Here is a 22,961-nt window from a genome sequence, read left to right as displayed (position 1 = left end):
AAGCGCAAAAAGGACTTTATGAAGGATATTTTGTGCCACCTGTGTATAGGACAGCTTTCATGTCTGTCTCTCTGGATTTTCCAGAGATTTAGAAAAATTTTCCCATTAAGAAATAACATATAGTTAATTCACATGTATTTTTTGTTATTCAAAATGTGATGAGTCAACCTAAATGTCCATCAACAGGGGATGCTAAATTAACTAGGGTAGATTGTACTATGGAAATACTGTGCAAGGTTCAAAACAATGAGGTAGATTTTTATGTATCTATATGGAAAGATGCCAGGATTTACTCTTACATGAAAAAAGCGTTATAGAACATGGAACATTATGTACAGTGTGATTCTATTTGGGTTAAACAACCCACCACCAAATCTGGGCAGATACCTATCAAATTGACAAGAGTAGCTACTGGATGGAATTGGGGGGGAATCAAGAGGAACTTTTGACTTATTTGTATTGTATACATTTTTTAAACTTTATTATTTATTTATTTTTTCTTAAAATTTTTGTATTGGAGTATAGTTGATTTACAATATTGTGTTAGACTCAGATGTACAGCAAAGTGATTTCGTTATACGTATACATACATCTATTTTTTTTCAGATTCTTTTCCCATATAGGTTATTACAGAGTATTGAGTAGAGTTCCCTGTGCTATACAGTAGGTCCTTGTTGATTATCTGTTTTATATATAACACTGTGTATATGTTAATCCCCACCTCCTAGTTTATCCCTCCCCCCCACCTTTCCCCTTTGGTAACTGTATGTTTTCTAAGTCTGTGAGTCTGTTTCTGTTTTGTAAATAAGTTCATTTGTATCATTTTTTAGATTCCACATTAAGTGATATCATGATATTTGTCTTTCTCTGTATGACTTACTTCACTTGGTATGACATCTCTAGGTCCATCCATGTTGTGTATTGTATACATTTTCAAGAACAAGAATTAATATATTACTTATCAGATTGAAAATAAATTTTATAAAAGAAATTAAGAAACAAAAAATGACTAAGTTAGCCTTTAGCATTGAATGTTTGCCTGCTGTTTGAGTTTGAACTATGTCAAAGCATAACATTTGTGTTTTGCTTTATGGTAAAAAGCTTTGACCTACGGGATAGATAGGGTTGGTGACGTTTCTGTTTTACAGTTGAAAATATAGTCTCAGGGACTTCCCTGGTGGTCCAGTAGGTAAGACTCGGAGCTCCCAGTGCAGGGGGCCCAGGTTCCATCCCTGGTTGGGGAACTAGATCCTGCATGCATGCCGCAGCTAAAGAGCCAGATGCACCATGTGCCGCAGCTAAGACCCGGCGCAGCCAAAACAAACAAATAATTATTTTTTAAATTTTAAAAAATAAATTAAAAAAATACAGTCTCAGAGTTCATTCTCTGCTGTATTGGTTTCTATCCATGTTATTGCTATATTTACATATCACCTAGTTTATAATTTAATTGACTCAGATTAGACACTAAGATTAATCTTTGCACAAGCTGTAGCTATCTACACCTAAGTATGTACTGGTTCAAATTAATTCATTTCCCAAACTGTGTGCCAAATAGATTAAAAAAATTGCACATAGATGAAGTCCTTGTTTTTCTCCCTTTCATCTTGCTCTCCGTCTTCCTAATCTTTATTTTTTTCTGGATATGGCCCTGCTTTTCTTTCTGGTATGGTTTGCTCTCAATTAACTGTCGTATTTCTTTCCTAAGTATAGATGCATAATAACTTAAATGTTACTTTTCCCAGGGGCATGTGCTTTTTAATTAGGATCTCTTGAGGACAGGCTCCAAATTCAAACGAATGCAGGTACTGGACTAGATGATCTCTGATACTCAGCTCTAACATCCAGGATTCAATGTTTCTAACACTAAGGATGACATTTCAGGGGGCTTTCATGGATGTGAGGAAAAAATATTTTTGTCCAGAAATACTTGCCAAAGACCCCGAAATCACTTGGCATAGCACCTGCTTTCTTTTCTTACCTCCAAGACTGGCTGTGCACAAATGAAGGAAAGAACATTAAAAAAAATTCTGAGTATGTCACTGCTCTCTGCTTCTGTGGCAGAGTGGTCTGCAGAGTATGAGGTTGAGCGTGTGAAGAACTGAGCTCTGATCAAGATCTGGTACGAATTCTGTGACTATGGACAAGCAATTTCATATCCCTGTATGTCAAGGAAGGCTGAATGATATAGTGGAAGGAAAAAGGCTTTGGCCATGGTTTACTGTTTATTTATCCCATTCATTTTTTTTAAAGAAGATATATATTACATCCTAGGTAGTATGGCAGGTTCCAGAGAGACAGTGGTGAATAAGACGGGGTTCTCTGCCCTCAAGGAGTACTATTTATTGAGTGTCTTTTCACCTCTTGAGTTCACTTTCCCCTGTGTAAAAGGCGTTGAGAAAAATACTTCATATTCCACAAGATTTACTGTTGTTGTGATCATTGTTCTAATGTGCAGGTTGTGTTCCTTGGATGCACTGGCTGGAAAAAAAGATTGAGAACAACTTACCTAGTTCAAGCTCTTCATTTGTAGGTTGACAGAGAAGGGCTCAGAACAACTAATTGACCATCTCAGTGCCCTTTTTACTTACTACATACAGTGCGGTTTTTTCACAACCCTCAAGAGCTTTTTGCAACTTTGGGGGCCCTTTCCTTTCCCCTTAACCTGGCCTGTGTGGTCCAGCCCATTTATAGTACTGTACTCAGTGTTAAGTGAGAGCAAACTGCTCAGGCTGGGTTCTTCCTTAGCAATCGTCACATGCCATTTCTTTCTTCAAATCCAACCATTCAGTAACTCCCAAGTGTTAACTTCCTTCTTAAAGTCATGGCCACTCAATTTGATGAAGACTTTCGCCAGGAATCTGGAGTACTTTGCACCTTGGCTTATTATTATGATCCTTAATCTGTGTGAATTATCCTTTTACCCTAAATTGTAAACCATATCCTGTTGCTTTTTTCATTCCCTTGTTGCTTTGGACAATGTTTTATAACAGAGCTGAGGAATAATCTTTGTTCTGGTGGAATTCTTGATTCAGTTGAATGGCAATATGATAGCATTAATACCTGACCAGTTTACCATAGAATGCTCTTGTGGTAATAAAACAAGGCTATAAATCTGAGGCAAATTTTGACAATTTTTAAAGATAATACATCAAGGAGGATGACTGAATGGAAAGCAGTCTGGGAGCTGAATCAAATCTGAACTTGTTGCAAAACTGACGCCTTTTTTTTTTTTTTTTTTTTTTGGTCTGGAGACTCCTAGTGTTGGACGATATAATCATTGTATTCAATTTTCTGAAAGACTATCAAGTGCAAAACATTCTATATTGCTCCAGGCAGCATAACAACTAGCAATGGAAGAAAGTAAAAGGGAAGTAGATTTTGTTCAGCAGAAGAACTTTCTAACATTTAATGCTGCCCAACAGTTGACCAGGCCTCCTTATTTAAGGAAGTGAGCACCCTGAAATTTGAACTGTTTGAAAGAGAAGTTGGATGACTATCTGGCTGGAGTTCCTGCCTGGGCCGGAGGTGGACTAATGACCTTTAAGCTGTCTTCCAATTCTAAGGTTTCCAGGACTGTTCAGCTCAGTTAACTTTATATTTGAATATATATGAATTGTTTTTATAAAAAATTTTGTATTAGATAAATTGTCAATCGACCTAAAAAACTGTATGGTCAAGTAAAATTTGATAAAAGGAGTGGGAAATCAGATTTAAGACTGAAAATCCAGATAACACAAAGGCAATTAACGACCCTTTTGACAGAAAGGAAGAAGAGTGGTGTATGGGTGTGTGTGTTTCAAATGATGTGTTCTGGCCAAGTGACACTTGTTATCTAAAACATAAATGCTCTAAATTGTTTTACTTTACACATACTTGCTCAGCCGGATTATTCACATACAGCAGTACCGTACGCGGAAGCAAGGGCGAGTGTTTGGTGAACAATTTTCCGGAAGCCGTTTCGCGGTACCCCAGTAGCTCAAGACGGCTCCAGCCTGCAGCGGACTTGGGTGGTAAAAGCGGAAGAAGCACCGCTGGCTGCCGGCCTGAACTACTAGTCCCAGGGGCCCCCGCGGCGCCGCGCACGCGCCATGGCGTGGCGGCAGCGCCGCCGCAGGACGCAGGGAAGCCAACTAGCGAGTGGCGGCGGTGGCGGCGGCGGCGGCGGCGGCGGCGGTGGCGGTGGCAGTTCGCCGCGAGGGCAACGGCTCCGAGGCCGAGTGGCGGTCCTGCGCAGACATCGGTGCCCTCCTCCGCATGATCTTGGTGAGTGCACGTCCCCGATCCAGCTGCGCGGAGTGCGCGGCTCCTTGCCTGGCGGCCGTGCTGCTTCGGCCTAGGGCCGCAGCCTGCGCTGACGGTGGGCCGCCGGGTCCAGCTGACCCCTGGGCCCTTCTCTGCAGTGAGGGGAGAAGTGGGGGTGGGGGCACACGGTTAGGTCCAGGGAGAGATGTGGCAGCGCTCAGGGGCCAGGGCAGCCTGGGGCGGATTGGAGGGAGGGACGCGTGGGGGATGGGATGGGAAGAGACAGGAGGACCGCGGGGTGGCTTCGGGTGAGAGCCAGAGGCGAGCGACCTGGCAGCCAAGGGAACTGAGTATGGGAGGCGAGGAGGAGGTGGAATGTCTTCTGAGTGCCGCTGGTGAAGATGTCTTGCTTCGGAGACTCTTGACAAGCTGGACTCACGGGTCGGGCAGCCCACCTACCAAAAACGTACACACCATACTTGGCATCTTTATACTTCCTGTTGGAGGTCTGTAAGTGAGGAGCTGTTGGTTGCTTCCATCTCCTTTCCTTCAATTTCGCCTTTTATTGACTGGCAAAATTTAAATGGGTGCTGGATAGGCAAGTCATAGAAATAAACAGGGTTCTGTGTATACATCTGCGTAAAAACAGGGAGGTATGGTGGTATGTTCAGATGAGAGCTAGATCAAAGGAGAAATCAGTGTTTTTATTTTAAAATTTGTGGCAAAAATCAGTTTGAGCAAGGTTTTGAACTAAAAGGATTTTTAACCTGGGATTCACCAGTTGGTGGATAGAAATCAGGGGCTCCTTGAACTAGAATGGGGATAAAATCATGTTTTTATTTTTATTATCTGATAACTGTATTATCATTTCCTTCAATAATGAATGTAAGCAACAAACCGCAGTAGAATTAGCAATGCCTGTGACTTTGTCACCAATAAAAATTACAGATATTTTTGTGTCCTTTTTACAGTTGTTGCAGATATCTTAAAATATCATTTGTGATATACTCCAATAAACATTTAAAAATATCATTTATGCTTATAATTTTTTTGAATTATGGTATTACTGAATCCACTGTTAGATCTTGTTACTTAATGTGATAATAAAGGTGTACATATATTGCAATATCAGGGTTTTTTCATTGTTTTGCTAATATTCAGTATAATTAGTTGTTTTTGTAATCGCATATATTTAATTATGCATTTAAAAGCAATCTGAGAGGGGTCCATAGGCTTTACCAGACCACCAAAGAAACCCATGGCACAAAAAGATTAAGAATTCCTGAAGTAGAAATAAGTTTTGGGGATCTATAAGCCTGCCTGGAAGAATATTTTTCTCATTAGATAATAAAAAAGTCAAGGCAGAGAGGACGATAGTGTCGATGAAAGAGGGAATTTTGTAATCAGGGAAGTAAGAGAAAAGATTTGACTGGGATCAGAGTAATAGTTTTGAAAGATAGAATAGACCACAGATATTTCTTTCAGCGTACTGGGGAATCAGCAAAATAATCTGAGGAAGAAAGGGAAGTGAGTACTTTGGCCCTTAGACTTTTGTGTTAAGGCATCTCCTAGTTCCAAGTGATTGAAGGGGTTGAGCCCTCCAAGCTCTTGTATAAGCCTGTGAAAGAAAATTTTAGCATGTGCTGGTTTTCTTTAAGTCATGTAGATAGTGTGGCTTTTAAAGGGGTGAGGATATTCTAATTTTTCTGTCTTTTTTTTTTTTTTGGCTGTGCTGTGTGTGGATTGTGGGATCTTAGTTCCCCAACTAGGGATCGAACCCCGGCCTTGGCAGTGAAAGCTCTGGACTGTCAGGGAAATCCCCATCTATCCTTAAGTGAAAAACTGCAGGATCTCTCTTCAAGTATATTTTCCTGTTGCCATTCTTCTTTTCATATATGATAGAAAGTAAACTTGCAGATTATAGAGTTGAAGAGTTGATACGTCATTTTCTTGAAATTCCATTTTAAATTCTTGTAGTTCAGCTTCATTTTGGCATCAGACTTCTCACTGACAAATCACTTTTAACATTTTTTCAGAATATTCGTGATTTGAAATTTGCACCTGTTTGTAAAGCACCTGCCAACATCTTGTGTGAGATTTTTTTTTCCCTCTAAAAGAATAGCAGTAATGAAAAACCACTACGGCAGACTATTTGTGGAAAAGATTAAGGGGAGGGTATGGAGAATTGAAGAAGAGTATTTTGTGAAACAGATATTGGTGCCGAAATAGTTTGTGTTGAATTAAACACACCGTATTACAAATCACTGCCTTGGAGAGGTCTTGCCTGATAAACCTTCTGGGTCCTTACACTGCCCCCTTGGCCATTCTTTCTCCCCTGCCCCTTTATTTTATTTATAGCATATATCTATCTGGCATCATATTATTTGTATATTTATTTTATACATAAAGGGTCAGGAAAATTTAGATTGGAGATACTACTACTGAATGAGAGAGTGGGAGACTGGGGAGTGCTGTGTGGAGATGGCATTTGAACTGGACCTTCAGTCATAGATGTGATTAGCTATAGGGATATTGGAGAAGGGCTTCAGGTGCAGGGAACAACTTGAACAAAGACAAGGATAGAGGAGTTTGTAAATGAAATAAACATCTTAAGTCAGCTTGCCTCCCTACCTCCATCCCTCCCTTCCTCTCTCCTTCCATCCATCCATCCAGTGTGTTAGGTCTGTAAAAGGGAAAACGGGAGAAAAGCTTATGTATAAAGGTGGCTTGGGACTAACAAAGGCTGAAAACTCTAGGCTCCCCAGGTGATAGCATGTGACTGTTTGCCTCCAGGTGGATCTCTCCCTCCTAGAGCCCACAACAGTGAAATTGCTCACAGGGAACCTGAATTCTATATACTGAAGAACCAGAGAGGCAGCCTGGGGAAATGAAAAGAGTCTGGGCTCTGGAGTCAGATAAATCTAGTTTTGAATTCCTTGTTTGCTTCATGATAGGTGAATGATTATGCAGTAAGTTATTTGACTTTTCTAATCCTGTTTCCTCAGCTGTAAAATGGAGGTTGATAAATAGCTATCACACAGGATTAACTTCAAAAATAATAATATATGTAAAACCTCGGGAACATGGCTTTCACTCAGTAATTGGTAGTTACCTTTTGGTGTTCCAGCTTTCAACCTGGTTTCGTCCTTTTCTACCTTCATACCACATCCCTGACTTTAAAACAAGTGCTACTCTTCTGGTGCCTTCCTGGCCACTGTCACAGCGTTGTCACTTCCCACTTCACCCAGTTGGCTCCACTGTGAGTTTGTGAGCAGCTTTCCAGTGATGGCACTTAGCAATTTACCAGGTGATGCTGCCTGATAATGGCATTCTGGAAACAGCAACAATATGTATTAACTCTTATTTGGTGAAACTAACAATACAAAATTTGCCACTCTTTAAACATGATGCGCTTTAGTTTAAATTGGTTTATTTGGGAAAAGTACCCCTGATATTTGCAGAAAACTGAAGCAGGGAAGTGGATATATTCCCAATTGTAAAATGTTTCACTTTTACTTATTATTATTTTTTTTTAGGAGTGAGAGTATTGGGGAGTTGGTTATACATTACAATTCTCCAAGATAAAGTATGATTTTTTTGGGGGGGGTGGCGAGTAAAAGTCTGATGTAAGTGGAATTCTTCTTACTTGCTTTGGAAAGACCAAAAAAAATTGAAAAAAATTTTTTCTTAAATGATTAAATTTTCCCCTTCAACTTTATGGTTTTTTCACCCACACATTTCCTTCTCTGGAGTTAATTTTCTCTTAGGTAAGAAGGGTTTCAGTTATGTGTTTTTTTACATTTGAACTACCTAAACTTGTGTTTGTATAGAATTATTTGTGGCCTAAACTCTTTAATCCTAATCAAGATATTTTCATTTGTAAAGGAACTAGGATCAATACTTTCTGTATTGTGTACACATTTTAGATGAAGCTTTAGACACTAAATTGTTTGATTTCTGGTTTTTAGAACTATAGATAATTAACGTTTCCTTCTTTATGGTTACCTATATTTCCTTATTTTTTTAAGTATGTTTCAATATGTATTATGATTTTTTTTTTTTTTTTTTTTCGGTACGCGGGCCTCTCACTGTTGTGGCCTCTCCCATTGCGGAGCACAGGACGCGCAGGCTCCGGACGCGCAGGCTCCGCGGCCATGGCTCAGGGGCCCAGCTGCTCCGTGGCATGTGGGATCTTCCCAGACCGGGGCACGAACCCGTGTCCCCTGCATCGGCAGGCGGACTCTCAACCACTGCGCCACCAGGGAAGCCCTGTATTACGATTTTGTAAAAACATTTTTAGAAGGGAAGTTCTTCATTGCTTCTAAGCTGAAACCCAGTTTTGAACTCTGCAATGCAAAGATCAGAAGAAGTGGTGAACATCTGTTGATACTTCAAGTTCTCATATTTAATATATATAAATGAACAGTTGAGCAAATGTTTTTTAAAAAAATACAGACTTCTGAAGGGTCTCTATAATGTATTTTTTCTTTTTTTTTAAGTTTGAAGATGAACCAGATAATTGATAAGTATTTATACCTGAAAGGAAAATATAACTTAATACTAACGCTGTAATTAAATTATGTATATTAAACCAAAATTATCTTCATATTCACCTTTTTTGTCAGCCATTTTAAAAAGATAAGGCTCGGGCTTCCCTGGTGGCGCAGTGGTTGAGAGTCCGCCTGCCAATGCAGGGGACGCGGATTCGTGCCCCGGTCCGGGAAGATCCCACATGCCGCGGAGCGGCTGAGCCCGTGAGCCATGGCCGCTGAGCCTGCGCGTCCGGAGCCTGTGCTCCGCAACGGGAGAGGCCACAACAGTGAGAGGCCTGCATATCGCAAAAATAAATAAATAAAATAAATAAAAATAAAAAGATAAGGCTCTACATAAAAGAAATGAAATATTGCCATTTGCAGCAACATGAGTGGACATAGAGAATATTGTACTTAGTGAAGTAAGTCAGAGAAAGACAAATATATCACTTATATGTGGAATCTAAAAATAATGCAAATGACTCTATTTTCAAAACAGAAGCAGACTTACAAATATAGAAAACAAACCTATGCTGACCAAAGGGGAAAGGGGGTGGGGGGATAAATTAGGAGTATGGGATTAACAGATACAAACTACTATACATAAAATAGATAAGCAACAAGGATTTACTGTATAGCACAGGGAATTATAGTCAATATCTTATAATAACCTATAAGGGAAAATAATCTGAAAAAAAGATCTATATATCTAAATCACTTTGCTGTACACCTGAAACTAACACAATATTGTAAATCAACTATACTTCAATAAAAAGAAAAAAAATATAAGGCTTTAAGCATACTTTAACTGTAAAAACAGGCAAGATGTCTGTTCATTAATCTAAGATGTCTGTCTGAAAAGATGCTTGCTTGGGCTTGCACCCATGTAATGCCTGTACACCCACGCTGGAGACTAGTGGGAAGCGTGTCATCAAACATGTTCAGTTCTTTTTTTTTCCCTTACCTAATTTATGTTTTTAGTTTATTTTCTATGAATTTTTGAAAGGATTAATATTGGAAAATTTAAAAGACAGAAATTTAGTTGGGATATTAGCCTATTTCCTTTTTTTCAGGATCAGAACCGAATTATCTTCCCAAGCAATCTAAATTTTATCCAAATACATCTATTTTAAAAGTTTTTAGGACTTAGGCTAAAGTCATCTATTTTCAACCCACTCTGAACTGTCTCCTTTCATTTTCGAATGCAGAACTCTGACCCATTTCTTGATTTTACTTTCACTGTTTATAAATCCTGACTACCTGACAAAAATGCATTAGGCCTAAAAGTCATAGCACTTAAGGCAGAAATGCAAAATGTTTACAAATATGGATTTCTATGTCAGAAAAGCTTAGGAAAGAATAGATTAATTCTTTTCACAGACTTTATTTCATCTTTACCTCCTTTAGAACCAAGGAATCTAACTTCGATTTCTCTAAAATAAAGTGCCTTTTAATATCTAATTATTCAGGGGTGTGGTGGGCCAACTTGGATTCTGATGGAACGTAACTTATTAAGTAAGTCTCCCTCTGAGTAAGTTTCTATTCCATCATTCCAAAACATCATAATAACAGTAATGACAGTAATTGCTAACATTTATTGACTTCTATTTATTTACTTTTTATTTATTTTTATTTTTTTTGCGGTACGCGGGCCTCTCACTACTGTGGCCTCTCCCGTTGCGGAGCACAGGCTCCGGACGCGCAGGCTCAGCGGCCATGGCTCACGGGCCCAGCCGCTCCGCGGCATGTGGGATCTTCCCAGACCGGGTCACGAACCTGCGTCCCCTGCATCAGCAGGCGGACTCCCAACCACTGCGCCACCAGGGAAGCCCAGACTTCTATTTATTTTTGAAAAGCTATTTAACTAACAAGATTTTCTTCCTTTTTTTTTGTTCTGGAAGGTTCCTTGTAGGTAGAACACAGTGATAATAATGCTATTTGAAGTTTGATAATAAATAGTTGTAATTTTATGAAGTACCATTCTGGTAAATGTGACGACATAGACATGTCAGTCTGCTGTTTACATGCTTTCCTTAAATTTGAGGGTGTACCCTTGGATCTTGAAACAGGCTTTACCAGTATTACAGCTCAGCAAAAATGCAGCTGAAGCTCAAAGTCCTCTTTCTGCTCTTATGTTTGGTAGTTTTGTACACCCACTGTATTTATGGAAGAAGCTAAGTTTATGCTGGGGACCAAAGCTTCCTCAAAGCATGTGGGTGGTGAAATCTTCCTCTCAAGAGTTCTAAGGGTTTTAGGGTTTTTTTTAACTATTTGGTTTATCTTGATCTCCAGATTTATATATGTCTTAGTGAGATGTCATTAGAGATTGTTGAATAAGAGGGAATTAGATTTGGTGGTATATAACTTCAGACTAATAAAATTAATGAAGGTTTAAATAATTGTGAAAGTTCCTGATATGCATTCCAGAATAGGTGGATATTTTTGTGTTACTTATTGCCTTTGGGGAAAAAAAAGGGATATAATTTTAATACCATTGCAGTTCTCCTTGTTGGTGTGTAGCATGTTATTGTTGAATTATACCGAGAGATTAAGTATTGTGTCCTTTTTGTTGGACTTGAAAATTTCACATTTTTTATTATTCACAGAATTTGTCTGGTCTTGAGTGTTTAAGTAATTGTACTAGCAGATCTTTCATCAGGGGAGCTCTTAGTGCCAAATTTTTATTATGTTTTCCTTTTTAAAAAAATTTAAATTACTACAGTAATAAATGTTCTTTGTTAAAAAAAAAGAAAGAACAACTAAAAGCAATGCAAAAATGAAAGCTTTTTTCCCCTGCATGTATATGCATATGCTATATGATTTGGATTTTTTCTTTTTTTCACCCCAAATTATAGTTAACACTTGTTCTTCTAAGTGTTTTACATATGTTAACCTGTTAAACCCTCACAAACTTATGAACATACCCTACGAAGTAAGCTTCAATTTTACATCCATTTGCAGATGAAGAAACCGAGGCAAGGAGAAGTAATTAGCCAAAGGTTGCTTAGCTAGTGAGCAGCAAAACCGAGATTTGAGCTCAAGTAGTCTTACTGTGGGGTTTGTGTTTTTTTGGGGGGGGAGGGGTTTTGTGTTTTAACGCCTGTACTGCCCCTGGGATCTTACCACGCATGTCGTTCTGCAGTTTGCTTTCTTCACTTAGTGGTACATGGTAGATACCTTTCCATGTACCTCTACCTCCTTCTTAATAATTATGTAGTATTCCATGGTAGGGGTGTACCATAACTTACTTAATGTCTTTCAAACTTAATCTTGTTTAAGAGTCCCATTAGTAATGATTTCAAGTAATATTTTAAAAAGCCAAGGTTTTATAATGGAATAGTGAGGATACATTAGTATTTACTAAGTAATGCATATTAGCTGTCCAAGTGTTTTGATACTCTGTCAGTTGTGTGGTCTAATAAAATCTGAGCTTAATCCACAAGCCATTTATTATGCATGAATTTCATTATTTTTGTGGTTTGTCTTTTTTAGTTCTGGAAAATTAATTAATGTATTGGGGGTAAAATTGACATCTGTGTTTTATTCACTTTTGGTAGGGTCTGGAGTTTTCTGTAATAACAAGAAGTCTTATACTGTTAATTTGAATTTTGGATACTATCTAGCTTTATATTATATACTTATATCTTCAAAGTAGTGTGCCTTTCAGTTCCCTGTACTTGTGCCAGGAATAGTTGATACTAAGTCCATTCTTTTTTCTACAGTGTTTTACTTTTGTTTCAAAAATACCAACTAAAGATATTAAAGTATCACTTGTTTCCATTTTTTTCCCCCTCTAATGATATACCTTTCTTGATTGTGAGGAAATATCTTTTTGGTACATTAATAATTATTTCAAACATGCTCATTGGGAAGTTAGTAGATGTTTTCAACTTAAATTTAGTTACTGTTCTTCAGTCATTTTGCAGCTGAGTTAGCAGCAGCTTGGCTGATTCCTAACTGGAGTATTGCTCTTCATCATTCAGTCACTTATTAATTTTTTAATAAATTCAGACATTGATTCAGCACCTGCTAAATGCCAGTTCCTCTGCCAAGTAATGGGGATACCAAGATGACTATGTCCCTACTTTAGGGAACTTGGAGTTTTGTTGAGAAAACAACATTTTGTTGCAAATAGTCTATGAGAAAGTATCTGAGTCAAGAGATTGGTAAAGGCTCCTCAGTTTGAGCTGGGCCCTGCTGCCTACCTGGGACTCAACTGACCACTAAAAGGAGTAGGCAAAGGATTCTAAATAGAGGGTATGCAGAAATCCAGTCTGTGACAACGACTCAAAAGTGTCATTAGAATGTCATGTATCCCTATGAGAATGTGGGTCCCTCAAGAGCAGACCTTAAACTGTCCCATTCATCAGTGCCTAGCACTTCGTAGGTGTTTAATAAACATTTTTTGAATGCATGAGTGAAGGATGTATGTTAAATAAAGCTTACTGTGCTTGTCTGTCCATTTTTTGGAAAAAGATGAGTTCATTATTTTTAATACCTAATGATTTTTAGAGTATGTAATTTAGCAAAACATAAAATGAATAAGAAACTATTCCTGCATTGGAGGAGGTAAGTCTTGTAAGGGGAAACACATTTAGACAAACCATTGTAATTCAACATGATTATATTTATAAAAAAAAATTTGCAAAGGACACTCATCTCTGGTATGAATTGGTTAGGTCCCTTAAAAGTGGTGGGTAATTAAAATAAATCTTCAAATTATTTGATTGATAAAATACAGCTAACATTGTAGTATGTAGGTCATTAAAAAATGGCAGTTAGGTCCTTTTTTGCCCTATCACGTTAGTATAAATAGTACATAAATACTATGATGAAATGTACCTGTTTAATGGACAAAAAAAGTAACTGACAGTTCTGTCAAGGTGTAGGCATCAGTATATAACAATGTTAACCATGCTTAATCTTTGAGTAACATCATGATTTTTCCCAAATCTGCAAACTACTTATACTATTGTTTATTTAAAATGTCTTTTTTTTTTAAATTTGGACACCTTTAAAAATTTTTTTAAAGAAGCTTTATGTTATTACCATAATGAAAGGCTACCATCTCTTGCCCTAAATAGAAAGCAACTTGAATATAATAAAAACAAAGCAATGTTATAAAACCTAGCTTGCTACTGTTTGCAGAAGGTGCTGAGTTTGAGACCTCTGTCTTTAATTAAAAGAAGAGTTTAGCAAGTGTTAGGGAAGTGTTGAAGACAAATTGACACCTTGCTTAGATTTTCTGCATGATGTAAACAGAAAAACTGAAAGAGACTTTAAAATGGGGTAACTTTCCCACTCAGTGTCATAAGGGAGGAAGGATGCGCCCTGTTTGTTGTCAGGAGCAGTTCTCCTAGAGCTTCACAGAGGGAAGAGATTTGGGGGCTGGGCCTTAAAGGAGAAATCTGAGTTCACTTGAAGATAAGGAAGATTTGAGCCCCTTAAGCCTAGATAATAGCATCTGCAAATGTTGGAGACTTTAAGATATAGTATGGCAGCAAAATCCGATTTTGGGGAAGTGGAGAGATGGTGGGAGATGAGATAGGAGTTATAAAAAGAGGGATTTATGGTTGAGAGCTTGATACCCTGTAGCATATTGTAGACATTATCCTGTAAGAGAGTAGCATGACAAGGTTTGTGCTTTAGGAAGATTGCTTCAACAGTAGGAAGGAGAGACCAGGAAGGAAACTATTGAGATGATGAGACTCTAAATAGTTTGAAGGATTGGGAGGAAGATGATAATCTTGAATTTTCCGAACCTTTTCCAATAAAGGGCCATTTTGATCTTATGCGCTCCCACGTTGGAAGAAGGCAGATGATACGCTAAGAGTATAGATCACTTTGACAATATTGGTTACTATCTGAGGTTACCTGCTCACAGAAAATCCCTGTTAGCTCATAGAGAAAGAGAGTGAGGTGACCAAGAAGTTCTGGAACCAGTTAGGGAACTTGGATCTATTTGGAGATTCGTAGAGTGTAAATTATGGGAAAGGAATGGTACCCATAATTCCTTGTTTTTCCATTGAAAAACTGAATTCCAGAAAGATTATATTAATCACTAGAGATTATATAGCTAGTTTTGAGCTCATTGTATTTTACTTTAGACTGCTATACCCAGAACTGTTAGTACATTTACATATTTTTTTAAATGTTTATTTATTTTTATATATATATATATGTATTTTTTTTTGGCTGCGTTGCGTTGGGTCTTCGTTGCTGTGTGCGGGCTTTCTCTAGTTGTGGCGAGCAGGGGCTCCTCTTCGTCGCGGTGCGCAGGCTTCTCGTTGCAGTGGCTTCTGTGTTGTTGTGGAGCACGGGCTCTAGGTGCACAGGCTTCAGTAGCTGTGGCTCACAGGCTCTAGAGCACAGGCTCAGTAGTTGTGGTGCACGGGCTTAGTTGCTATGTGGCATGTGGGATCTTCCTGGACCAGGGCTGGAACCCGTGTCCCCTGCACTGTCAGGCAGATTCTTAACCACTGCACCACCAGGGAAATCCCACATTTAAGTCTTAAAAGATACTTTAGATAGGAACTCCCTCCTGGTCGGGGAACTAGATTCCGCACGCGTGCCACAACAAAGACCCAGTGCAGCCAAAATAAATAAATAAATACTAAAAAAAATTTTTAAAAAAGATACTTTAGATAGCACCTGCTATGTGCGTGTGTGTTTAATTATCAGGGTAATAATCTAGATTAGTCCCTAGTAACTTTTTCTAAACTTTCATATACCATTTCTTTAGTAGAATTTAGGTTATTTAGTCCTGAAGTCCAACTAAACCTGATTTTGCCAGGCAGTTTGAAACTTTCCAAGAAAGGGGGAGTTGTTCAGCTACTGACTGACATATTAATAGTTGTTGAAAGAGTGGGGTGATTAGAAGAAGTAACCTTGACTGTAAATTAAAGCACTCACTCTTGGGAGGCAAGTGGCTTGGTGGGTAAAAGCTGGGTGAACCAGATACACCTGGATTCTAGTCGCAGCTTTGCTAGTTATTAACTTGACCTTGGGAAAATAATTTAATTTCCTCAGTTTCCTCATCTGTAAAAAGTGGCTAAGAATACTTACCTTTCACGAGTGTTACACAGGTTAAATGAGAACGTCCATGTAAAGCACCTGGTTGGTGCCTAGTACATGACGAGCCTGAAATGCATGGTAGTTATTATTGTTTTTATTTCCTAAGCACCTGTATGCTTTACTACCACCAGTCAAAACTCTCCTCTTCAGGCTCAACCATTACTACTTATAATGGCTTTTTTTAAAGTTTGATATTAAATGGAAATTAATATAAAAACTGGCTTTTCTTAAACAATTCTGGCTAGGAAATATATTTGCCTTGCTTCAGTTGGCAAGGATTTAGTGCAAAATGTAACATAGCTGTGGAAATTTTGTGTTAGGAAGTTTCCGTATTTCGTTTCTGATCACAATGAACTGAAAGATAAAATATTCTTAGTGTGATAGTTTAAACATCGCAATGTGTTACCAGATGGTAACCAGAAATGGGTTCTGGGACATCATGGGATACCTGCTAATCCTTCTAGATGGTGGTTGTTGGAGACTGCTAAATTACAGTGTTCACATGCATTTCTCAAATTTGTATATCTTTTTCATACTGAAAAAAGTTGCTAAATTGGATGCTTGGTTTTAGAATTATGTTATTTATGTAATTTATTTATTTATTTTTTGGCTGTGTTGGGTCTTCATTGCTGCGCGAGCGGGGGCTACTCTTTGTTGCGGTGCATGAGCTTTTCATTGCAGTGGCTTCTCTTGTTGTGGAGCACAGGCTCTAGACGTGCAGGCTTCAGTAGTTGTGGCACATGGGCTCAGTATTTGTGGCTCGTGGGCTCTAGAGTTGTGGTGCACGAGCTTAGTTGCTCTGCGGCATGTGGGATCTTCCTGGACTAGGGATCAAACCTGTGTCCCCCGCATTGGCAGGCAGATTCTTAACCACTGCGCCACCAGGGAAGTCCCTGTTTATGTAATTTTTTAAAAAATATTTATTTATTTATTTATTTATTTATTTTTGGCTGTGTTGGGTCTTCGTTTCTGTGCGAGGGCTTTCTCCAGTTGTGACGAGAGGGGGCCACTCTTCATCGTGGTGGGCGGGCCTCTCACTATCGTGGCCTCTCTTGTTGTGGAGCACAGGCTCCAGACGCGCAGGCTCAGTAGTTGTGGCTCATGGGGCTAGTTACTCGGCGGCATGTGGTATCCTCCCAGAGCAGGGCTCGAACCCATGTCCCCTGCATTAGCAGGCAGATTCTCAACCACTGTGCCACCAGGGAAGCGCCTGTTTATGTAATTTAAAAAATTTAAATAGACTTTACTTTTTAGAACAGTTTAAATTACAGAAAAACTGAGATGATAGAACAGGGAGTTACCATATACCCAGAATCAAGTTCCTGTTATTATTAACATCTCATATTAATGGTGCATTTGCTACAATTAGTGAGCCAGTATTGATAATTATTATTAACTAAAGTTCATGCTTTATTCAGGTTTCCTTAGGGTTTTTTTTAATGTTTTTATTTTATTTTTTAATTTATTTTTGTCTGTGTTGGGTCTTTGGTGCTGCGTGCGGGCTTTCTTCTAGTTACGGCGAGTGGGGGCTGCTCTTCATTGCGGTGCGTGGGCTTCTCATTGCGGTGGCTTCTCTTGTTGTGGAGCATGGGCTTTAGGAGCGTGGGCTTCAGTAGTTGTGGCGTGCAGGCTCAGTAGTTTTGGCTCACAGGCCTAGTTGCTCTGCGGCATGTGGGATTTTCCTGGCCCAGGGCTTGAACCCGTGTCCCCTGCATTGGCAGGTGGATTCTTAACCACTGCGCCACCAGGGAAGCCCTCAGATTTCCTTAGTTTTTACCTGATGTCCTTTTTCTCTTCCAGGACCTCATTCAGGATACCACGTTACATTTAGTTGTCATCATCTCTGTAATTTTTAACTGGATCATCTTACACACATTAATTTATTTGCAAAGCATGCTTTATTCTCACATTTCAAAGCCATACCTGTGCATGGCATATTATGTTACTAAAAACGCTCTTCAATTGAAGATAGTTGGCCTTTAATTTCACTTTTAATAAGCCTTTTACAAGTGTAGGTTTCATCATGTTAGCAAGTTGTCTGTCTCACCTCTTTAGTTATGACTCTGATATTTACCACTTATTTTCATGGGAAAGTTCGTTTTGGTCACTTCTGTCATGTGATGGACGTGGAGTATGTCTCATTGTGTCCTAGTGAAATGATAAAAATTACCCCACCTCTTTTTTTGGGTGGGTGGTGCCTGCGCCGCACGGCTTGTGGGATCTTAGTTCCCCGATCAGGGATTGAAGCTCGGCCCTCTGCAGTGAAAGAACCGAGTCCTAACCACTGGACCGCCAGGGAATTCCCTACCTTACTTCTTAAAAAAAAAAAAAATTATTTATTTTTATTTTATCTTTGGCTGCGTCGGGTCTTAGTTGCGGCACGTGAGATCTTTTTTTAAAAATTAATTAATTAATTAATTAATTTTTGGCTGCTTTGGGTCTGCATTGCTGAGTGTGGGCTTTCTCTAGTTGCAGCGAGCAGGGTCTACTCTTCGTTGCAGTGCACGGGCTTCTCATTGCGGTGGCTTCTTTTGTTGTGGAGCTCGGGCTCTGGGCACGAGGACTTCAGTAGTTGTGGCTTGCAGGCTGTAGAGCGCAGGCTCAGTAGTTGTGGCGCATGGGGTTAGTTGCTCCACAGCATGTGGGATATTCCCGGACCAGGGATCAAACCCATGTCCCCAGCATTGGCAGGCGGATTCTTAACCACTGCCCAGGGAAGTCCCTTGGGATGCTTTTAATTAGAAATTTTCATCAAAGAAAATATGAAACATGATTCTCATTCCATAAAACATTTGAAATAATTTCCCCCTACTTCAGAGTCCTTCTTTTGAGTCACAGGGGTTTGTTCAGGCATAGTTGCTAACATTTATAATATGTGTATCCTCCTTGGAACTTTTAATGTACTTTCTAATTCACGCATTTCACCTTATCAGGTTGTGCCTCCTCTCCATGCTCTGTATTACCGTAGGGATGCTTGCTTATCAGCACTTGACAGGCTTTTTCTGTAAAAGGCCAGCTAGTAAATATGTTAGGCTTTGGGGGCCATATGGACTCTGGAGGACGATGGCGACTATCTAGCCATGCAGCATGAGAACAGCCACAGATAATACATAAACAAAGAGGCATGACTGTGTTCCAGTAAAACTTTATTTATACACGTAGGCAACTGGTCAAGTTTGGCCCACAGGCTGTAGTTTTCCAGCCTCTATACTGGTGTTGGAAGGATACAAAAACTCCATGCGCTTCACTACTTCAACTAAAATATCCCTGCTGGGCTGTCAGTGATAAGTCTTCATGAGTTGAAAAGCTTAAAATCTGACTTGACATGTATGGGTATAATTGCTTTTATTTTTGTAGAAAATGTGGCAAGTGCAAGTGAGCTTTTATAGAATTTCAAAGTCCAATTTTTGACCACTCCAAAAAGAAATTATCTAACTTGGAAAATGCTGGCAAATTTCAGGGAAAAAAAAATTCTATTATTGTGAAATGTGCCTAATGTTAATTTAAAAATCCTTTGATTTTACTTATGTTCTTTTTCTCAGAGCACCTTGTGACAATGCAGTTAGCAAAGATATGTGAGAACTTCTTGTGTTTGGCCATGGTATTGGGGGTTGGGGATGCATAGGTCTAAGAGATGTTCTCATCCTTTGAGGGGACCCTTCATTCTTGCTGGAAGGACAAGATATAGACACTAAAAATGAAAATAGGGAATTCCCTGGCGGTCCAGTGGTTAGGACTCGGTGCTTTCACTGCTGAGGGCCTGGGTTCAGTCTCTGGTTGGGGAACTAAGATCCTGCAAGCCGAACACCTCAGCCAAAAAAAAAAAAAAAGATGAAAATAAAAATTAACAGTTCCAATTTAATGGTATGGATAAGCACTGCTTTAAGAGTTCAGAGTTGGGATTTATCACAGGGGCAGACTATATGGTTGGGAAGGAAGGTTTTATTGAGCCAGGCCTTGGAAATTAGAAGGAGCAAATAACGTGATGTAAATGTAAACATGAAGGTCAATTAAAAATAAAAATGAAAAGGCAGATTTGCTGGGACAGGAGGGTTCATATAGGGAATAGTGTGAGATAGGACTGGAGGTGAGGGTTAAGGCAAGGTTGGCCCTTAAACATTAGGTTAAGGAGTTTGGAAATTATCCGCTAAGAAGTAAGGAATAAATGTAAATTTTGAGCACTTTTGTTTTTCCTTTAAGTCTTTCATGAAACTTCCACATAGTATATTTAATGTTTTCAGTATGGTGTGCTTATTTTATTTAGCATCTATTGATAATTTCATAGTGTTTACCTCTTCTTTTCCTGTCCATCAAAGACTACACCTCTGTTCCTCCTGTGTTATTTCTACCTCTGCTTATGATGTTTCTAACGTGAATAGGTTATTGAAATACCTCTTTTTCATTCATATATTTATTCAGCAAATGTGTACTACTGAATGCTCATGATGTGACGGGTTCTATTCTAGTCAGTGTGAATAGAGCAGGGAAGAAATTAGGCAAATATCCCTCTTCTTAGGGAGTTTACATTTTCTTGGGGAGATGGACAGTACACAAGATAAATAAGTGAAATGTATAATACGACTAGTGCTAACAAGAAAAACTAAAGCAGGGAGAGGTAGTATGTGTGTGTGGCAGGGCAGGGGTTGGAATTTTAGGTAGGGTGACCAAGAAAGACCTCACTGAAGAAGATGACTCTTGATAAGACCCAAAGGAAGTGAGAGACCTGGGTGGTGAGCAAGTACAAGGGTACTAGGGTGCAAGTATACCTGGCATGTTGGAGAATATGGCTGGAGCAGAGTGAATGAGGGATCTGGTAAGAGAGTGGTCGTATGTCCTTGTTTATGTCTCTTGTCTCAATGAAATTATTAATAGTGTCCACTTTCACTCCCAGTAGTGTCCTAGTTTGGATGGTAAGTTGTATGGTCTTCTGGTAATAGGAGGTGAGGTCAGGTGGGGGGGATGGAGGCAGACCATGGAAAGCCAAGAAAAGAAGATTTTGGAGGATTTTGAGCACAGGAGTGATGTGATTTGACTTAGGATTTCACAGGCTCACTCTGGCTGCTGTGTTGAGAGTAGGCTGAGAGCAAAGACTGAAGCAGGGAGCCTGAGGAAAATCTCTTCTGATGCTTCAATTTCCTCAGTGAAGTAGGAAGCAAGGAGCTGAGAATAAGGAGAGGGGAAGAGGCTGGAGATTTGAGAAGAGATGGTGGTATGAATTAGTTGCCTGGGAGAGTGGGGGAGTGATGGATGGACGGGGGAAGTAATAGTGTGCGTATCATGCATCAGTAAGGGCTCGTATAGGGTTTGTGATCATGAGTTTAAAGTGATATTTAGCATGGTTGTGTGTGTTGGTTTTCTCATACACAGGTATAAATTAGGAGTAGGCAGCACATTTTCTTTTTTCTTTAAGATTTTTGGATATGGGCCATTTTTTTTTAAGTCTTTATTGAATTTGTTACAATATTGCTTCTGTTTTATGTTTTGGTTCTTTGGCCCTGACGCCTGTGGGATTTAGGTTCCCTGACCAGGGATCGAACCCACACCCCCTGCATTGGAAGGCAAAGTCTGAACCACTGGATCGCCAGGGAAGTCCCGCGTTGGATTTAACTGGGATTGAGGTTTAGACGAGTGAGGGGGCAAATTGAGAGTACATTCAGCCAGTGATCATAATGATTGAACATGGGTTTATGCTATCTGGGTAAGGAGGGAAGCAGAGACAGGAGGAGAGTGAAGGTTAGCAAAAAAGGTGGTAGGACTAATGGCTTGAAAGTCTTGGTAGGGTCAAATGATCATTGGAGTTTGGGGGTGTTGAAGGAAGGAGAGAGACTATAGTATATGATGGCAACAGGGGTGGGTAGTAGGTCATATAGTCTGATGAACTTGATTAAAGAAAGAAAATTTAGCAAGTTATCTAGTGTTCTGGGTTTATTTAAAATATCTTTTAAAAAAATATTTATTTATTTTGGCTGTGCCGGGCCTCAGTTGTAGCACATGGGATCTTCATTGCAGCATTTGGACTTCTTAGTTGTGGCATGCATGCGGGATCTAGTTCCCCCACCAGGGATCAAACCCAGGCCCCCTGCAATGAGAGTGCAGAGTCTTACCCACTGGACCACTAGGGAAGTCCCCTTATGTAAAATATCTTTATGAAAATGTCTTTGAAGACATTTGGGACCACTGAAGGGTTTAGAAGGTGAGTTCTTATGTAGATCAGGTGGAGCGTTGCTTTCATGTGTTAATTTTTTTACGTGAAGCTATATTTGAAGGTTTTAATTTCTGAATTGCATAAATTGATTCATATTTTGCTATGTCATTGGAAACATTTTATGCATCCTATCTTGAACAGCATTTTGGTTGTAATTAGACTGTGAACTCCTTGAGATTAGGGGACCTGGCTAGGTTCCAACAAGTCAATAACGTATTTGTTGAATTAAATTGTATTAAGGTAGCAAGAGGGATACGGCTTGAGAATTTCTAAAGGATTTTCCTCTATCATTTTATAATGAAAAAATTCTAACCTACAGAAACTGTTGAAGGGTGGCACCATGATCACCATATGCCCACCGACCAGATTCAACAGTGGTTTACATTTTGCTGCGTTTAAAAAATCTTTTAGTTTTTTTGAGCCATGTAAAAGTGAGTTCCAGACATCCTAACAATTTACTTCTATGTACTTGAATGTGCATCTCTCAAAAATAATTCACCTGTGTAACCACACGATTTCTGAGTCATTCTTATAGAGATCAGGGCTATAATAATAGTGTACTGGCTCTATCACCTCTCACCCCTGTGGCCTTATGTAAGTTACGTAATATCCCTGAGCCTCAGTTTCTTTTGTGGCAAAGTACCTGTCTCAGAGGGATGTTATGAAGATTAAGTGTGTAAAGTTCTTAGAACCATACCAGGCACAATTTTCAGTTTATAAAGTGTTTTCTCATATGATACGAAATTGTGGTGAATAACACCACCCCCAACCCTTGTCACCAGAGTTGGAAACTTCTACCTCGCCTTCCCCTAGTGTAGGTGTCAGCAAGTCTATTTTCTATCTCCAGTATCTCTCAGATTTGTCCTGTTCTTTCCATTGCCACTGCAACATTTCTTTTTTTGTTT

General features: G+C 39.3%; 1 protein-coding gene across 3 annotated transcripts in view; it reads left to right on the top strand.

Moving 5' to 3' along the window:
- Positions 1–4,182: 4,182 nt before the first annotated feature.
- Positions 4,183–22,961, top strand: part of GAPVD1 (GTPase activating protein and VPS9 domains 1) — a 69,422-nt gene continuing 50,643 nt past the window's right edge. For all 3 annotated transcript variants that reach the window (XR_009541493.1, XM_060154362.1, XM_060154361.1), the window contains exon 1: positions 4,183–4,266. The gene's annotated coding sequence lies outside the window, so the exon portion shown is untranslated. The remainder of the gene's footprint in view (positions 4,267–22,961) is intronic.

The sequence above is a fragment of the Lagenorhynchus albirostris genome, chromosome 7 (genome assembly GCF_949774975.1).
Source record: "Lagenorhynchus albirostris chromosome 7, mLagAlb1.1, whole genome shotgun sequence".
Lineage (NCBI taxonomy): Eukaryota > Metazoa > Chordata > Mammalia > Artiodactyla > Delphinidae > Lagenorhynchus > Lagenorhynchus albirostris.
Note: the sequence above shows the minus strand (reverse complement) of the source record. Positions and strands in the feature narration are given on the sequence as shown.